This window comes from Geotrypetes seraphini, chromosome 2, assembly GCF_902459505.1.
Source record: "Geotrypetes seraphini chromosome 2, aGeoSer1.1, whole genome shotgun sequence".
Taxonomy (NCBI): Eukaryota; Metazoa; Chordata; class Amphibia; order Gymnophiona; family Dermophiidae; genus Geotrypetes; species Geotrypetes seraphini.
In genome coordinates this window covers 346632439-346651627 of record NC_047085.1, presented here as the reverse complement: position 1 = coordinate 346651627, position 19189 = coordinate 346632439, and the positions used below count along the sequence as shown (strand labels likewise).

The following is a 19189-nucleotide window of genomic DNA, read 5'->3' as shown; positions in this document are numbered from 1 at the left end:
CATTGTCCACCACATCTCTCTTCTCTCTCATCCCCGTTTCATAATTTGCTTTCCTGCTCCTCCCGAACTAGTTTGTAACCCGCTTTGATTTTTTTTTTTTTTTTTAATTTAGCTAAACGGTATATCAAACAGCCCCCCCAGAACTGTTTCCAGCCTCTCTCGACTCCTGGGCCAGCATAAAAACGTCTCCTGAAGGCCCCGCCGTCCGGACATCTGTTCGTCACCCTCGCCTTCCCGGTCTCCTTTTGAACGTGCAAAAATCTTCCTTTTCGAAGAGGCCCCGGCGCAGCAGCCCCTCCCCCCCCCGGAGGCTTTTCCTCGGCGGCGATCCGCCCCCTCCTCTGACGTAACTTCCTGTTCCCGCCTAGGCAGACCGCCGCGGAGGGGAAAGGCTCGGGGGCTGCCGCGCCGGGGCCCCTCCGAAAAGGAAGATTTGCAGGTTCCAAAAGGAGACCGGGAAGGCGAGGGAGACGAACAGATGTCCGGACGGCGGGGCCTCCCCCCCCCCCCCCGGAGCTAAAGAGCCCCTGTTTGCCCTCCCCTGACGCTGGCCCTGCGTAGGACGCACCGCGTGCGCACTCTCTTACCCCAATTCCCTTACATTTCCTCCTAATGTTGGAAGAGAAGGGGCGAGGTTGGTGCAATGTCGGGTTCATCAGACCTCTATTACGGCATCTATGGGCCCAACGCCTACCGGAGCAGCCGGAGGCAAGGGAGAGCTCCTACTTAGCCAGCAACATTTCGTCGAGCCCCACTGGGCCTGAACCTCCAGGCCCGAGTGTGGTGAGACCCAGAGCAAGGAAGAATCTGGGCGTGTAATCGGAGCTGTGTTCTGTCTACGCCCGACACGGGAAGGAGAATCCAGCTTTGGCATCTGTTTCATCCTTGATGCCAGGGCGAGAGGAGGTAGTAGAGATAATCGAAGTTCTGGAGAGGAAGTCTCTGGTCAGTTGGAGGTGACATGAATACGGACCCAGAGTGTATTGCAGTTGAACACTGCGTCTCTTCACACTCTGCAAGGTATGTGTTTCATGTGTTTGTATTTCTATTGCCAATAATAATCAACTTCAAGAAACTGTTAAATCTTCGGGGGGGGGGGGGAGGGAGGGGAGCATTGAAATCTAGTCAGAATGCCCTTGCTCAGGAAAGAGAACTGTTGTTTAAGAAAAACTGAAAATTTAGAAAATTATAACAGGTTTTTAATTTTAAGATTACTCAGTTTTTCACAGTCTAATTATACTTCTAAGGAATTGTTTTTTAATTTTCTGATGCTGTTGGCATACTCAGAAAAATTATCACCTCCATTGCAAAAATCTACTTGGATTGCAAGTAACTTGGTATGCAAGTGTTTTGCAAGACAAGCAAAACATTTTATTAAATTTTAATTGATATACAAGCAATGTCTTGCAATACAAGTACATACAGTATACACAGATCACAAACTGAGCCGATGGTTCTTCTCTCTCTGACGCTGCAAGAGTGTAGTGACTTTTCTAAACGAGCGAGATCTTGCAATATGAGTACATACAGTATACACACATCACAACTGAGCCGATGGTTCTTCTCTCTCTGACGCTGCAAGAGTGTAGTGACTTTTCTAAACGAGCGAGATCTTGCAATATGAGTACATACAGTATACACACATCACAACTGAGCCGATGGTTCTTCTCTCTCTGACGCTGCAAGAGTGTAGTGACTTTTCTAAACGAGCGAGATCTTGCAATATGAGTACATACAGTATACATGTGTCACATCATCACAACTGAGCCGATGGTTCTTCTCTCTCTGATGCTGCAAGGAGTGTAGTGACTGTTCTTATCGAGCAAAGTCTTGCAATACTAGTACATACAGTATACACGTGTCACATCATCACAACTGAGCCAATGGTTCTTCTCTCTGACACTGCATGAGTGAAGTAACTAAATGAGTAGTGTTCTAAATGGGCGAGCTCTTGCAATACAAGTACTTATAGTATTTTGTATTAAAGTTTTTGGGTTGTGCAACGAATCGTCTGAGTTTGCATTATTTCCTATGGGAAAATTCGCTTTGATATACGAGTGCTTTGGATTACAAGCATGCTTCTGGAACGAATTATGCTCGCAAACCAAGGTTTGACTGTATTTTACTTATGTTTTTCAACTGGCACACTCTTCTCCTCCTGTCCTGAACATTTCTGAGGTTTTAGAATCCTCTTGGAGGATGTGAAATCAGCCCTTGGTGATGGCAGCTCGGGGCTGAAGCTCAATGGAGGAAGTTCATTTCAAGTAGTTCTTAGCCCTCTAAGTTACAGTGCCTTTCTGAAGTTCTCTTGCATCCGAGTTCATGGCATCCCAAAAGAAGCTGGATTGTAGTAGGTTCACACCATCACAGTGTGACAAAGGGAAATCTCTCCCTGGGGATTACATGTGCAACCTCAATGAGCAGCGATACAGCGTATTCTGTTTTAAATTGGGTAAGACCACTACATAAACTTATGAAATGTTGAAAATGGCTTATGGGGAACATCAAAAATTCACCCAAAAACATTCATTCACTTTATGTCAGAGACAGGAATAGTTCAACTGTTATCATTCCCTCAATAAATCATTCAGGTAGATGGAGAAAAATACCTCAGTATCTCCAGGGATATAGAACAACAGGTATCTCCTGGATTTATCTCTTTCAGCTTCAAAGCTGCAATAGGAAATACAGTAAAACCTTGGATTGCAAGTAACTTGGTTTGCAAGTGTTTTGCAAGACAAGCAAAACATTTGATTAAATTTTAACTTGATATATAAGCAATGTCTTGCAATACGAGTACATACCATACTCAGCTAATGAGAACCCCCAAGCTGTCAGCTGAGGACTTCCTTTGCAATTGGCCGGGGGTCCCTTTTGCCAAGCTTGGCAGGCAGCAGTAGCGTCCCTGAGTCACAGATGCTGACACCTCAGTGGCTCATGGATGTTGCCAGCGACTGCTGTGCTGGTGGAGGGGAGTTCTGGCCATCTCTAGAGGAGGTCCTCTGCTGGCGGTACTTGGGGATCCCCACCAGTCACAGCAAGGGCCAGCAAGTACTTAAGCACTGTAGAAATAAAACTAGAAATGCATTTCCTTTTCTTTTGAACACAATACAAAGACACCTGCTATATATATTTCCCAAAGCTAACATATTTTAGTCAATAAATTCTGTTTTTTGCCTTTGTTGTCTGGAGACTTATTTTTCCTAAAGTTGGTCCCAGTTTCTTTTTTCTGCTTTCCCATCTTCTGTAAATTATTTTGTTGCTGTCCATTGGTTCCTCCTAACATAGTCCAGCATTTATCCCTTTCTCATCTTTCATATCTGCCTACCAGCCCCATGCCCAATATTTCTCTTTCTATCACCCCTCTCCAGCATCATGCCACATCTCGCCCTCCATTCCCTTCACCACTATGTCCAACATTCCTCCATCTTCTATCCATTTCAATCTGTCCCACTGTTCCCTTTCCACCACAATATTTCTCCCTCTCATCTGTACCTCACTCCCTCCCTATGACCAAAAATTCAACTTCCTTCCATTCCCCGTGTACACAACCATCTCTTTCCTTCTCACTGACACACCCATACCCAATTCTCCCTTTCTATTTCCTTCCCCACCTCAGCATCTCTTTCCCTCCCTTCCTCTCTCCCAAGTTCTTACCTTCTGTGTCCAAAAACGCATTTCCTCCCCCACCTCAGCATCTCTTTCCCTCCCTTCCTCCATCCTCTCTCCCAAGTTCATGCCTTATGTTTCCAAAAATGCACTCCCTCCCCCCTTTTGTGTCCCGCATTTGCCTCCCATGTTTGACCCCCTTCTGTCCCGCGTTTGCCTCTCACTTTCGACCCTTTCTGTGTCCTGCGTTTGCCTCCCACGTTCGTGTCCAGCCCTCATCTGCCAGCAACTTTCTTATCCAAATGGAGCTCTAGGAGGTAGCTGGAGCCGCGAGGCTTGTCTTCTATTTCCTGCCTGCCCTGCAGCAGCACACATAGCCGATGTCAGCGCTGACGGAGGAAGGGAGGGCTTTGCTTAAGCCCTCCCTTCGACATCAGCGCTGACATTGGGGAAGACTTCTGGTTGGTTATGTGTGCTGCTGCAGGGCAGGTAGGAAAAGAAGACGAGCCTTGCAGGTCGAGTTGCATTGAACCCCGTGGGATCCCCAAGACCACGAGGGTGCGTCCCCACGGGATCTCCGTGATCCAAGGGGGCATCCCCACGGGATCCCCGCGACCCGAAGGGGGAACCCGTAGGATCTCCGCGTCCCTGTTCTCTAGTCCAGTCCTCACAGCAAGCAGAGAGAAACCCCCCCCCCCCCCCAGTCTTTTAAAGTTCCATTCAAAAACATGAAAACAAATACACTCCTTTCAGGAATTACCAGCAGCAGGGAAAAAGAAAAAGGTAAGTTTGTTCCAGGCTTAGACTTCTAGTCTTCTTGTAAAAAAAAAAAAGACTTAATAAATCTACAAGGCATTAAAGCTCACTTGCCTTAGTGTTCCAACACACTTCCATTGATTGCTGTGCTGATTCCAGCTGTTCGTATGGTGCAGTTTCCATGGCCTCGTCCCATTGGCTCTCAGGTTCTGGCCATCCCTCACCAGCCTCTACCAATTCCAGGGCCTCTGACCTCTCCTGACCATTTAAAACCTTCAGCCCTGAGCGATGTGTGTATCGCAAGTGTCTGGCATTCCTTTCCCTTCTCCTCAAGCTGCTCTGCCTTCCTGTGTAAAAAGGCACAGCCATGCCCCAAACCTTCAGGTGTTGCAGGTGCTCTAGATGCCCGTCTCCCTCTCCCTCTGTAATTGCAGGGAATAGCTCTAGAGCAGGGATCTCGAAGTCCCTCCTTGAGGGACGCAATCCATTCGGGTTTTCAGGATTTCCCCAATGAATATACATTGAAAGCCTTGCATGCACATAGATCTCATACATATTCATTGGGGAAATCCTGAAAACCCGACTGGATTGCGGCCCTCAAGGAGGGACTTTGAGATTTCTGCTCTAGAGTGACTTGTGCTAGGAAGTGCAGGCTGCTCACCACTCAAACTCCCTCTAGAATCAGCGGGAATATCCTCAAACCTATCTGCATGAGGTTTAAACTGTGGTGTGATTTGCCTCTCTTGATCCAGTGTGTGCACTACTTTGGGGACATTTCTAGCAGACATAGGTTGCCCATCACAATCTAAGCATGTCTAGATTATTAGATGTTGCTTGCAGAATCACCTTTTAGGCGTTCCATAGATGTCCTAATAACGTCTAACGTTATCATATGCTAGTGTTATGATGTCATTAGAATGGCGATTTTATGCTGTTTTTTAACATTAAAATTGTATGCCTAAAATGCTGGCACCACTATTATATTTTATTTATTTATCTTTTAATTATTTATATACCACTTATATCCTATGTGGTATTTAAATTTGGATCCTTTATCATATTTCTCTTCTGTTCAGTTGCCCAGGGTCACAAGGAGAAGTGGGGGATTTGAACCAAAAACGTCAGGGTGCTAAGGCATCTAGGTGCATACTAATAATGTCACAGTGATGTCAAGATTGTGCATCAGACACGTCCACTTGCTCTGAACCGCAACCATTGTGAGTAGGGATTCTCTTATTTTCTTACCCTTTTGGGAATGAGGTTTAGTATGCTATATATATTTCATGTGCTTTGCTTGAGTAATGCATTATTAAACATCTTTTTCTTTTATTATCAAAGAGGAGTTCTCTTTACCTTCCCCCCCCCCAAAAAAAAATAGAAGGTTTAGTATGGAATATATATATATTCTGCATGTGCATTGCTAAAGTAATGCATTATTAAACATCTTTTGACCTTTATATCAAATTGGAGTCCTCTGTACCTCCAAAAATAGAAGTCCCGTTCACCTATATGTGGATGCCTCCGGAACGCCTGACACCTACATTTTAGGTGTTAGGTAGATGCATTAAGATGCTGGGCGGAATGTGATTCTGCAAATGGATGTCAATTTGAAACCACACCCACGCCTATCCTGTTAGGTATGTTTTTTTCCCGATGGGCGTCCACAAAATTGTGAGAATATCGTCCAGCATTTTGGATGTCTAAGTTCAAATTAATTTTTTAATTTTTTTTTTTAATTCAATTTTAATGCTTGTTAAAGTCAGTTGGGCTTATTATCCACTTTATTTGGATGCCTAAGTCGATGGGCGTTCACATTGTGGATGCCTAAAGTTAGACTGCCTTCACAGAATTTGTCCCTTTTAAAGTCCAGAAATGATGAAAGGGAATGAATCATTCTAAGTTTGAAAAAGCATTTCTGAACTACTGAACTAGTTTGTTAAAGGATAATTTATCGTCCACAAAGTACTGTAGTTTAAATAGAAAGAAAAGATAGGAGGTTTACACTTACTTTTGTTCTTCATCCATCTAGGAAAGGCAAGCTATTTGGCTGAATTCCATGCTTAGAGGACTTGGATATGGCTAATTATTAGTTTCAAGTTTTATTTAAAATTTGATAAATCGCTTAATCATACTTCTAAGCGATGAAAATAGCTAAAAAGTTTTACAACATTCAGAGGAAACAATATGTCAAACGTATAAAAGATGTAAAGGACTTACTATGCCAATGGGAAAGGAGGGTAAGAAATACAGTATCAGGTAGGAAAGAAGACAAATAGGGGAAGGACAACAGGAGGGGTGAGTTGGAATCAAAAAGAAAGTGGAAAGAAAAGCAACTAGAAAAGAAATAAAGAAATTAGAATGAAAACGAAAGAGAGCAAAAGAAGAAGAAAGGGAAGATTAACTCTGAAGGGAAAAAAGATCGAGTGTAGATGATGGCCTGACTTAAAGAGCTAAAGGACAAAGGCATCTCTAAAAAGAAAGCATTGTAAGTTACTCTTAAATCTATCCAGGAAGCTCTCTTCTCTTAAATGGATAGGAAGGGAGTTCCACGTTTGCGGTGCCGTGACTGAGAAAATGTATTGCCGGTGTGTGCTAATAATTTTAAGTGAAGGCACTGTCAATAAGTGTTGATCAATGGATCTGAGCATTCTTGTGGAGGCATAAGGGATAAGAAGTCTGTCAATGAATTCAGGGGCCTTGGAAAGAAGTACAGTGGAACCTTGGTTTACGAGCATAATTTGTTCCAAAAGCATGCTCGTAAACCAAATTACTTGTATATCAAAGCAAGTTTCCCCATAGGAAGTAAGGGAAACTTTCTTGATTGGTTCCCCCCTCCCTCCCTGAGGCCACCGGCGCTGCTCCACCTCATCCCACCACATCCCAAAAAGACCCCCGAGGCCACTGGCGTGCTTCCACCCCCCCTCCACTCCGAGAACCGGCATTGCCCCCTTGCTCGCAAACGCCCCCCCCCCCCCCGCGAACCGGCATCGCCCGCCCGCCCAAACCCAAGCCCTTACCACGATCTGGCACCAGCAGGCAGCACCAACTCACAGGACGTGCCGGTGCCTGAAGATTCTGCCTCTTGCCTGGGCTGGGCCATGAGCATCTGCGCATGCTCAAGAGCAGGAGCTCAAGGCTTTTTGGCTCTCACCCTCTCCAAGATTCTCATGTGGCACACGGAATTCCCTGGTGGGAGAAGGCTGCGAAGCAGCCTGTCTAGATTGCTGCAGCCGCTGCCATTTGATACAAGGTATTTCGGTCTCGCAGTTGGTGGGGTTCGAATGGGAGGGAGAGATAGGGGGTGCACGGCAGGGGGGATAAGAGGGAGTCATATTTTGATGATCAGGCTGCTCCAGAATTATAGGAAATTAATAACAATCTGAGCAACCCTGAGCTCAAGAATCATCTAACTGTATGCCTAGCACAGTCCTGCCTGTCAGTGTAGAAAAGAGTGTAACAAGTGGGGTTTTTTTTTTCTTTCCATAGCTAGCAGGATTGATTTAAGCACACAATGCCTCCTACCTCCTCAAGTATTTCATTCATTTTTGAGCTATGTTAGTAAGGTGCTGAGGAGATTACTACCGTGTTTCCCTGAAAATAAGACCTAGTGCGTTTTTTGGGCCCAAAATTTATATGAGACAGTGGCTTATTTTAGGGGAAACACGGTACTTGTCTTGATTGATTGTTCAGCAGTTCTGGGGGAGATGTTCATAGCTTGGAATTGCTACCTTTAAGAAAACATAATTTGTGTGCAATAGAAGGAGCTCGAATGATTCTGCAAAAATTGTGTCTTGCAAGCAGGTGACCCTCCTTTCTTAGGGTTGTATTTCCACCTCCGTTTCTGTAATTTTTTTCCCTCAGGCAATCTGGTTAATGATGTTGGTGGCTGAACAGCATGATACAGATCTGTAAGATTTTGATCAAGTTCACTGACACCAGATCACTTCCTCCTTGCAAGCTACTTCAGCATTCTCCATTCAGCCGTGTTCATAAGTCTGTGGGGGGAGGGGGTTGTCTGCTTTTCTCTTGAGTATAACATAATGATGATTCTCAAAGCTCAGAAAGTAGCTCTGTCCCTGAAGGCTGCTTTCTTGATATAGCAACAAATTACTGTTCTGTAATACAGTATAACACTGTAGAGAAGGAAGCAACTTTTTTTTCTAGATGTCCTAAAAGGCATTGTCTGTTGAGGTATTCCTACTGTAAGAGTTGATGCTTTATGTTTGCTCTACCTCATAATGAAAAAGAAACAGTGAGTGTTAGAAAGTGAGCACATCCTCACTGTGCTCTTCTTCACACATAAGGCTGAAATAACTTGCGTGGTTGCCTTTCCTTCAGACCAGATCTTGAATCTCAGTAACCTGAATTATTTCTGTGTCGGCATGAATATGCAGAGAAACACAAAAACAAAAAAAGGATCCAAACAAGATCTGCAGAAAAAATCATCCAGAAGCAAACAAAACAAAACTACAGACTGTGTACAAGATGCAGGCAAATTTTAATATGACAAGAACACAATATATAAAACCCTTTTACCAATAAAGCATGTTTTTAAAGTTGCATGTCATCTCCTTCTCTTATATTTGTTTTCACATCATTTCACCACAATCTTAGACAGCATGACAACACCTGTTTTGTCACATATACATATCCTCATAGTATTTTTAATAATTTTTATATTGTATCTGTATTTACTAGGACCCCTGACGAAGGTTTGTCTGAAACACGGACCGTGTCGGGTCCCTTTATTGGTAAAAGGGTTTTATATATTGTGTTCTTGTCATATTAAAATTTGCCTGCATCTTGTACACAGTCTGCAGTTTTGTTTTGTTTGCTTCTGGCATGAATATGCAAACAGCTACTAGGTATCCTGAGATAAGAAGGAATAATGGAGATAGAGCACACATTTATGCTCCAGTTTAAACAACTCTAATATGACTAATCCAAGGCTGCAGGCAAGACAAAGGCCTGTGGAATGGAAGGGTAGTTTAGTGGTTAAAGAAGCGGGAATAGCAAGGTTCAGATCCTGCCTCTTTTACCAGTGGCACACTTTTTGACCTTGGCCAGTTCACCTCAACCTCTCTTACCTCAACCTATTCAGGGTTCATATCAATAACTCAAATACCTATTGTAACTTATCTTGAGCTCAGATGTAAATGATTAAGGCGAGGATAATAGAGAATAGAAGCTGTGTTAGTAGAAATATTCAGTCAGCTCCAATTGTTAATCACTGATATGGGTTTAACCATACAATCAAAGAAATAAGATTTCCTGAAAGTAATTAAGACAAGATGGAGGGGAAGTGATTTAGATTCAAGATTACTTAAGGAAGAACAGCGTTGTATGCATAATTTTAATACGGTTATACCAAATGGATTGAATGTGGACTTGGATCTTAGACCCTTTTTATGAACTATTGGATAGATCTGTTATATGATCATGATTTGATAGATACTCATATTTAAATAGCCATAAATGTTGTTTTGATAGAATTCCTTATGTGGTATGTATTAACATGTGACAAGCTACATCACACATGCATGTAGCAAAAGATGAGGTTGGGATGTTCTCATTTTTAATACTTTTTTATATTTATGTATTATTTCATACCTATGTTATATTTACATATCTATATTTAATATTTACACATTATGGCATACATACTTTACATAAGAATTTGGTTTACAAGAAGACTACGATTCAGTATTAAAAGTACCAAGTAACATCACAAAGAGAAATTTTTATCTCAAGGTATTTGACCTATTTAAAATTTGTTACGTGTAGCCATTAGTATTCTTGCCATTACAAGTTTACGTATCGGCACCCCAACACGGTTTAGAGTTTTTGTGCAGTGGCATATTCATCATACGTTAGATCAGGGGTGTCAAACCTACGGCCCCGTGAAGTATTTTGTGCGGCCACGGTCGAGTGTTTACCATCTTGCCGGCTCCCTCCTCTGTCTTGCTGCAGCATTTGTGCGGCCCCAGAAATTTTTTTTTCGGCCAATGAGGCCAAGGGAAGCCAAAAGGTTGGACACCCCTGCGTTAGATGTTCTTGTAAGAAGTGACTACTGTTTTATTGTTGGCGTTGTCTAGTTTGTATTTTGATATAACTTTATACATACAGTGGTGCCTCACACAACGAACGCCTCGCACAGCGAACGCTGCACACAACGAACTTCATGTCTTGATTCACACAACGAACTTCGTTTCACACAACGAACTTCGTTTCACACAACGAAGTCGCCCGAGCTGCCGATGTATTGCATCCTTCCGCGCAGGCACTGCACTTAACTGCCCTCTCTCACTGTATACAGTCGTCCTTTTAAGTTAAACTCAATATTTTTTATATATCATGAAGCAGGAAGGTGATTTCTGTTGAAATGAAACGGGAAATAATTAGAAGGAGTGAATGTGGGGTAAAACAGTGTGACCTCGTCAAAGAGTTTGGCCTCAGCAAGACCACCATTTTCACCATTTTGACAAATTTATCTTTTTTTATGTCATCTTAGCATATTTTATGCTGCAGAACGAATTATTTTTTTTAACATGTATTGTTATGGGAAAACGCATTTCACATAACGAACTTTTCGCATAACAAACTTGCTCCTGGAACGAATTAAGTTCGTTGTGTGAGGCACCACTGTACTTGAGTATTCATCAATATTGAAATGTGGTGAGCATAGCTTTTTAAAAATTTTGATATTTAAAGGCTCCTTTTACTAAAGTGCGCTAGCGTTTTTGCACACGCAGGAAATTACCACGCACTACGCGGCTAGAACTAACGCCAGCTCAATGCTGGCGTTAAGGTCTAGCACGTGTGGTAATGTAGCGCTCGCTATTGCGCGCGTTAAAGCCCTAACGCAGCTTAGTAAAAGGAGCCATAAGTTTGTTAGTCCCTAGATGCACTGTATTGCTTACATATGTTCTATAGTAGACTGTTGAGGCAGGCCTTGTTGGCCAAAACACATGCGTGTTGAGTCATTGTATAAATAAAAGCATACTAGTTTCTTTGAACATCTCCATGGTTTGGGTGTGTGACTTATAAAACACTATCATTATGGGGCCGATTCTATAAAGGGTGCCTAACTTAATTGGTAAAATACCCTTAATAGTCTCAATAATTGGGGAAAAAAATTTAAATTGGTACTTTTTGTGCCTAATGCATAAGTGAGTACTTCTATAAGCGAAGCATGACTTAGGTGCCGCAAAGCGTAATTCTGTAAGCAATGTATAATGGTTGAATGACAGCTACGTGGAATGGCGCTTAGAATTTAGGTCAAAACCAAAACAAAACTGCAGGACAATGTACAGAGTGCATTAATTTATTTGTAATACAAGAGTCTTAAAAAGATGTACAATACATAAAAATGTATCCAAAGAACTGGACTTATATATTCAAATGGACTGGACCCAACACGATCCGTGTTTTGAAGAAACACTCCTTCCTCAGGGGGCTGTACTGATGGCACGTGATATATCAGGAAACCAGATTGAATAAAACAAATGCAAGAAAAACCAGGTTTGAAATCTTCTGTCAAAATTGCAGCGATTCAAGATCTCTGGCACATTCAAGATCGGCAGTACAGTCAATCCTCAGGTTGCGAGAAACGCGGTTTGCGAGTGTTTTGCAAGAAGAGCAAAACATTCTCGCAAACCGAGCGTTGACCCGATTTACTAGCATTGCTTCCCCTGCCCGAGAAACAGCATCGCTCCCCCCGCTCGCAAACTGGCACCCACCCCCACCCGAACAGAAGCCTTACCCCATCTGGCACAGGCACACAGCCCACAGGACGTGCTGGTGAACGAAGATCCTTCCTGTTGCCTGGACCTTGAGCACCTGCGCATGTTCAAGGCCTTCTGGCCTTATTTGGCAGTTCTTTAGCAGTGAAAAATCAGAACATCAGCTCACAAAAAGAAACAATCTTTACCCCTCAGTGCAGCATAAAACCCTCAACTGTGATTCAATTTTGTTGAAAATATCTGCTTCTTTGGGAGGAACTACAAATCTGCAAAACATATTTAAAAAAAAAAATACATTAACTCTTATTCCATGGGTTAGTACAAACTGGCTGTTGATATTCACTCCCAATGTTGCCATTCTAGGTGTTTGTAATGTTAATTTTCTGTTTCTTTGGCCCCATAAGTGACTGTGGACTAAATAATTTTTAGTTTACTGGTGGGTTTCCCACATAGTGAGTTTCTTAATTATTCCTAATTCAATCTGTATTCAAGTAATGATTATGCCTGTCTTTATGTTTAAAATGTATATATAAATATATATTAATACTTTTCTGTTAGATATCTATTATAAATCTCATATGAGGCTACACTATCAGAAAAATATTGGTAGTTGTACAAGTGTAACCAGAGAACAGAGACAATTTTAGTATATAAATATATATGCATAAATATGAGTTTTTGTTGATATTTACCGTAGCCAAAAAAAATATAGATTATATTATGGGCTCCTTTTACAAAGGTACGTTAGGGCCTTAACGCGTGGAATAGCGCGCGCTAAATTGCCGCACGCTAGACTTTAGCGCCAGCATTGAGCTGGCGTTATTCTAGAAGCATATCACGCGGTTTAGCATGTGGTAATTTTGTGCGTGTGCTAAAAACGCTAGCGCACCTTAGTAAAAGGAGCCCTATATGTATATTATATTTAGCTAAATATTAACAAAAACAGTAAAAAATCAGTTCTTTGGCACTTGACGAGCTAAGTGCTGAGTCTACCCTTGAAATGCCCACCAAATAGTTAGTATTGGGTTGAATGCTAACTGGACATCTTCAGCAGCGCTATCCTATCCCAGTTAGCCCTGGACAGGTGATTTAAATATCTGGTCTCCTATGTTTTCTGCCAGCTCCATCCTTCTGCTTCCTTTATTCCACATTTTTCAGTGTGGGTAAAAGTATTTATTGAGGAGAGGTCACCTTTTAAGCCTCTGATTTCATCCATGCAACTGCCTAATTACCTAAAAACTTTTTTAGGTTTTGCATAATATCCTCCAGAAGAGCTATTTTCAAATGCCATTTATACTGGTAAATGCCTGTTTATTCAGCTGCATTGACTGATATTTGCCCATCTTTTTCGTAAGCTAAAGTAGACATTAGGATTAAAAATGTTATGTGCGTTTAATTATGGAAAGAGTAGGTGGGACTGGAAGTGGGGGGTAGATTTAGCATTTTAAAATTACATACATTATTTTGAAGAGTAAAAGCACCCACAGAAAAATCTAGTGTAAATCTCTGTGGGCATCTTTCAAAGGGAAAGGATGCTTGTACATTCCCTTTGAGAAGTGGTGCAAAGTATACAAGAAGCAGTGCCCGTGGACTTTGCAGCTACCTGCATAGTTTTGAAAATTTCCCCTTACATATATGAAGAAAATTATCAAAAAAGTGAAAAATCTATTCATAAAATATCAAAGCAACATATACCATTGAACAGCGGGGGTAATTTCCTTAGGTAGCCTGCCTGCATTTTCTGAATGTGAAATCCACAACCCTGACTGTGTTTCACCTCACCAGCTGCTTCCTGGGGATTTGATTATATGCTTTGTTCAATAATGCAAGCATATGCTTCACCTCACAGAAAGCTTCCTGGAGATTTCATTATGTGCTTTGTTCAATAATGCAGACTTACAGATATTAAACTTCTTAATAACCTGTACAAAAATAGACAAAATTCACAAAATTTTTAGACACCAAATTATACATATACTAGACAACTGCATACATATGAAGGGCATGACTTGGCCAGATGCTCTGTTTTCTAGTGATCTGATAGACCTCTTAGAAGTCCCATCTCCAGACTAGTACATGCACAGACAATGGAGTATGAAGTGAACATTTGGGCCCTTATGCACTAACGTGTGCCAAGGTTGTGCATCTAAGGGTGGATTCAGTAAATGACATCTAGCACTATTCCATACCACACAGTATTCTCTAATACTGCAAGCAATTTTCCGGAATGCCTATGATCTGCTCATGCCCCTCCCATTGGAACACCCCCTTTGCAGTTGCTCAGGGACACACAGGTGCTATTTTATAACTGGGTGCATAAATGTATTTCCATGCTGATCTGCCATTTCAGCCATGTTTCAGTGTCTTGTGTCTTTTGGAACGTGTTTCCGCTCTGAAAGATGGGCACAGAATTTGAACCCAGTTTTAGATGCCATTTATAGACTTTCCCCCTAATGTGTATTAACAGATATTAAGGCACATTCATCCTAATTCTGTATATGACACTCGGAATTGCATACACAAATATGGGTATACACCCAGTTTGCACATGGAATTTAACTGATAAATGAGCCAATTAGTACTGATAATTGGGAGCTAATAGCCAATTAAAGGTGCTAATTGGCATTAATTTTAGTTTGTGAATGAATCTTTAGGCCCTGGGATCCACACATAAGTTTTTATGTGTGGATCCAGAAAGATGTGACAGCTATTGGAGGGGCATGGGTGGATCAAGGGAAATTCTGGAATGTGCCCAGTGTTATAGAATAAGAGAGATCTGTGCCTAATTTATGTGTGTGAATTTACATCAGGTTTTAGAGTAAATCCTCATGCCCAAAACTGGGCACAGTTTTCAGTGCCAAATGTTATTTGATAAACAGTGCTCAACTCTGGGTACCATTTATAGATTAGCATTTAGTGCAAATTTTTATCGGTGCTGATTTTTCAGCTTCATAAACAAAATTTATTCCATGAGATGTAGAATTTCTATATTAACTGCTGGGGGTCTTTCCTTCGTTTTTCAACAGGATGGAGCTCAGGGAACAGTGGAGTTCTTAATTAATTAAATCTCCAAATCCATTTAACCAGCAGCTCAGTGGCATTGAAGACCTTGTGAATGTGTCACTGTTGAAGAAGGACACTTTGAACACAAATTGTGAATTAACTAAGAAACCCCCCATTATACTAATGTAGTTGCAAAGGTCACACTAAGGTGTAGTACAAAACTGTATTAGCGATGCTGCCACGGTAAATGCATCTTAGCCTATAGGAACTGAATGGACTTAACTACAGCTTGGTTTAAACATTTGCAAAGTATTTTGAAACTCCTAGTTAAAGCTCACAGCTGACCTAAACGCAGTCATTAATGGCCAGGATAAAGCTCATATAGGAAAGTAGAGTTCCTACCTCCTCATCACTTGCCTTGGGTTTCCATCTTGTGCCTTACCAGTGTATTCAAATCAACCTGTCACTATGTTGCAATGAAAAATAGAAACTTTCTCTGACCCATCTCATCTAGGGCAGAATCCCTGGACCCAAGGCATGGTGAATAAGAATTAGAGGAGACTAAGAAGATGAGCAGCCAGCAGTTTATGAAGTTAAGAGGTGCAAGGATTTGCTACAGTTTTGCAAACAGATTAAGACCTGGCTTTCAAAATGAGGGTTTCCAATGATGTAAAGTTCACAAGGATTATTGGGCATGGAGTAGTTATGTTTCTTCATGGAAGAGGGATACAGATTTTATGATGGCCTATGTAAGCTACCGTAGTTTTATCTGTATCTTGCAGTAAATTACTTCAGATTTTCCAAATAGAGGTGGCCAGATGAATGTGTAATAATTATAATATACAGTGGTGCCTCGCATAACGGCCGCCTCGCACAGCGAACGCTGCGCACAACGAACTTTATGTCTTGATTCGTACAACGGACTTCGTTTCACACAACGAAGTCGCCCGAGCTGCATCCTTCCGGGGTTCCTGCGGGGTTGGATCGCAGCGGGGTTGGTCGAGCCGCGAGGGTAGTCTCCTTCTCCTTACCTGCCCTGTCGCAGCACACAGCCGAACGGAAATCTTCCCGATGTCAGCGCTGACGTCGGAGGGAGGGCTTAAGCAAAGCCCTCCCTTCCTCCGACGTCAGCGCTGACATCAGGAAGACTTCCGGTCGGCTGTGTGCGGCTGCGGCAGGGCAGGTAGGAAGAAGGCAATGGCGAACGAAAGAGGGGGGAGGGGGCGGTCCGCCCCGAAGAATGTGCACAGCTGGTCAGGTCCCCCGATCGACCGACAACAGGCCCGGCCGACAAACCTCCCTGCCCTGTAGCCGCGAATCTAAATTACCTCTTACAGCAGCTTCAATAATCCAGCTGCTGTAAGAAGGTAATTTAGATTCGCGGCTACAGGACAGGGAGATTTGTCCGACCGGGCCTGTTCTGTTGTCGGTCGGGTGCAAAAGCGCCACAAAGGTGGAGGCAGGGACTGTTCCCTCTAAGCTGAGCAGGTGTCCTCCAGCTGCATTGCTACCACTAGGGGGTGGAATATTTTCAGTCGCTAAGGACAGGTATGTTCCCTGGAGTCCTGCAGAACTTGCCTGTCCCTCACAATTGAAAAATGTGACAGTAAAACAGCACCCTCTATTGGTGAGACTGTGGGTGGAGGACTCCTGCTCAGCTTAGAGGGAACACCGGCGCCCCCCGCCCGGCGTGCCAGTGGAGAAGAAAAGACGCTTAAGGGGGGAGAAGGCCGCTGAAAGCACATGTTGGAGCAGGGGATGAGAGGGAGGGAGAGAAGGGGAAATATTGGACAAGGGCAGAAGGGATGCTAAATCATAGGGTGACAGGCAGAGAGAACAACAGGAAAAAGAGTGGAAGCAATCTTGAACCCTGAGGGTGAGGGCAGAGAGAGGTGGTGAGATGATTGATCATGGGGAGAGGGACAAAAGGGAATAGAGATGGGATAGGAAGATAGTGGAAGTAAAAGGACAGGGAGATGTATGTTTTTAGATGTATCTAAATAAAAATAATAACAAAAAATTTATCTTTTTTTATGTCATCTTAGCATATTTTATGCTACAGAACGAATTATTTTTTTTAACATGTATTGTTATGGGAAAACGCGTTTCACATAACGAACTTTTCGCATAACAAACTTGCTCCTGGAACCAATTAAGTTCGTTGTGTGAGGCACCACTGTATAGGCAACTCAATTGCTAGTCTAACTTTGGGCACAAACACAATTGCCAAAGGCTATGTGACAGAGTCCAGTTTGTGGTTTCTTGGACCCTATATTCACTCAGAAACAGACTGGACACTCTTGCAGGTATTACATTACACTACATTTATAGACTGTATGCTCTAGGTCACAGGTACTTCCTCTATTCTAGAGCAAACATCTATTTAAAAACTTCAACATTTGCTAGTAATGCTAACCAAGCAATAATATTTTACTGTAACTTTGAAGCATTTCTATATCCTTCAGCTTCATCTCTTACTATCTGTATATTAGTGTATTTTCAGATTTACCAGACAAGAGGTGTCTCATACATATTGGGTTATGGGCCACCCCCCTAATATCCTGCTTAATAATTATTACCATGAGCCCATATTTGAAAGCTGAACCGGCTAGACATCCACAAATATATATATATATATATATATATATATATATTAAATCATCTACTTGGACGCCTAGGCTGCTGGGACATCTAAGTTGCTACGATGCCTAACTTTATACCCCAAAAATCATCCATATTAGAAACATCCAAATGGATACCACTTAGACATGGGAAGGGCCAGCATTCTAATGGACAGACCACATAGACATCCCAACAGAGCAATGGGGCACTTTAGAGCAGTGTTTTTCAACCTTTTTTGGGCAAAGGCACACTTGTTTCATGAAAAAAATCACGAGGCACACCACCATTAGAAAATGTTAAAAAATTTAACTCTGTGCCTATATTGACTATATATAAAGTAATTCTCTTGAATAGAAATCAAATAAACACAAAGAAAGTATTTTATAATTACTTTATTATGAAACTAGTTGTTTAGCCCGTTACATTAACGGGTGCTAGCAGCCCTTCTCCCTTACTTTTACCTCCTCCCTGTCCAGCAGCACCCCCACCCATTCCCTGCTCCCCCTATATAGCAGTAGCCCTTTTCCTTTTATCTCCCCCTGTTCAGCATCACCCCATTTCCAGCTCCCCATATCCAGCAGTAGCTATTCTCCTTTGCAGGAGCCCTTCTCCCTTCCTTTTATCCCCCCCCCTCCCGGTCTAGCAGTACCTCTTCCCTGCTTCCCCTATCCAGCAGTAGGCCTCCCTTCCTGTTACCTCCCCCCCTGTCCAGAATCACCTCTTCCCCGCTCCTCCTGTACTGCAGCACCCCCTTACCTGCTCCCCCTGTCCAGTCCGGTGATCTCCAGCCAACAGGATGGCTCCTGCAGGGAGTCTAGTTCCTGTCCGGTCCGCGCCAGGCGTGCGAGCCTGCTCCGCCCCCTCCCGACCTGCTGGGAGTATTTGAATTAGACCCGACGGTTCCTGTTGAGGGAAGCACTCCTCACCGGACTCAGCGGTGAACTCCAGCCATCGGGCCGACATCCGCCTTGGTTTTTTGTTTTATTTTAGTTGAAAGATGCGGCGGTGGCTCCTCTCATGATCCCCGCCTGCGTCGGAAGTCCAACGCAGGCGGGGATCGTGAGATTAGCCACCGCCGCGTCTTTCAAAGAATCGTAAGCCGCGCATGCACACTTCCTATGTGTCAAATGCAGGGCTCATGTGACAGTGGATCGCAGGCGCTCCTCTTGCTCTCTGGCTGGTGTTAACGTCTGGGGCATTTTTTATTGTTATGTGTAATCAAGGCAGAGATGAGAAGTGGCTCGAGCCGACGCTCTTCTGCTGGGGACTCGTACAGTCCAGTCCTTCTGGAGAGTGTAGGGCAGTGGGGCCGTAGTAAGAGCGGGGCATGCTGCAGTCTTGGCGGCCACGGACATACGGATCATGGAAGCACGCCGATAAGACTGCGCATGCGCCGCCTACGGTTTTATTATATAGATATTAAGTAAACAGAATAGTGAAAAATTATAAAATACTTT

At 42.9% G+C, this 19189-nt stretch overlaps 1 protein-coding gene across 11 annotated transcripts in view; it reads left to right on the top strand.

The window, feature by feature from the left end:
* The first annotated feature begins 366 nt into the window (after window positions 1-366).
* ARPP21 (cAMP regulated phosphoprotein 21) overlaps window positions 367-19189 on the top strand; it is a 643283-nt gene continuing 624460 nt past the window's right edge. For 10 of the 11 annotated variants that reach the window (XM_033930335.1, XM_033930337.1, XM_033930341.1 and 7 more), the window contains exons 1-2: window positions 367-1020; window positions 5442-5582. The gene's annotated coding sequence lies outside the window, so the exon portion shown is untranslated. The remainder of the gene's footprint in view (window positions 1021-5441; window positions 5583-19189) is intronic. The other variant, XM_033930334.1, reaches the window with a different exon arrangement.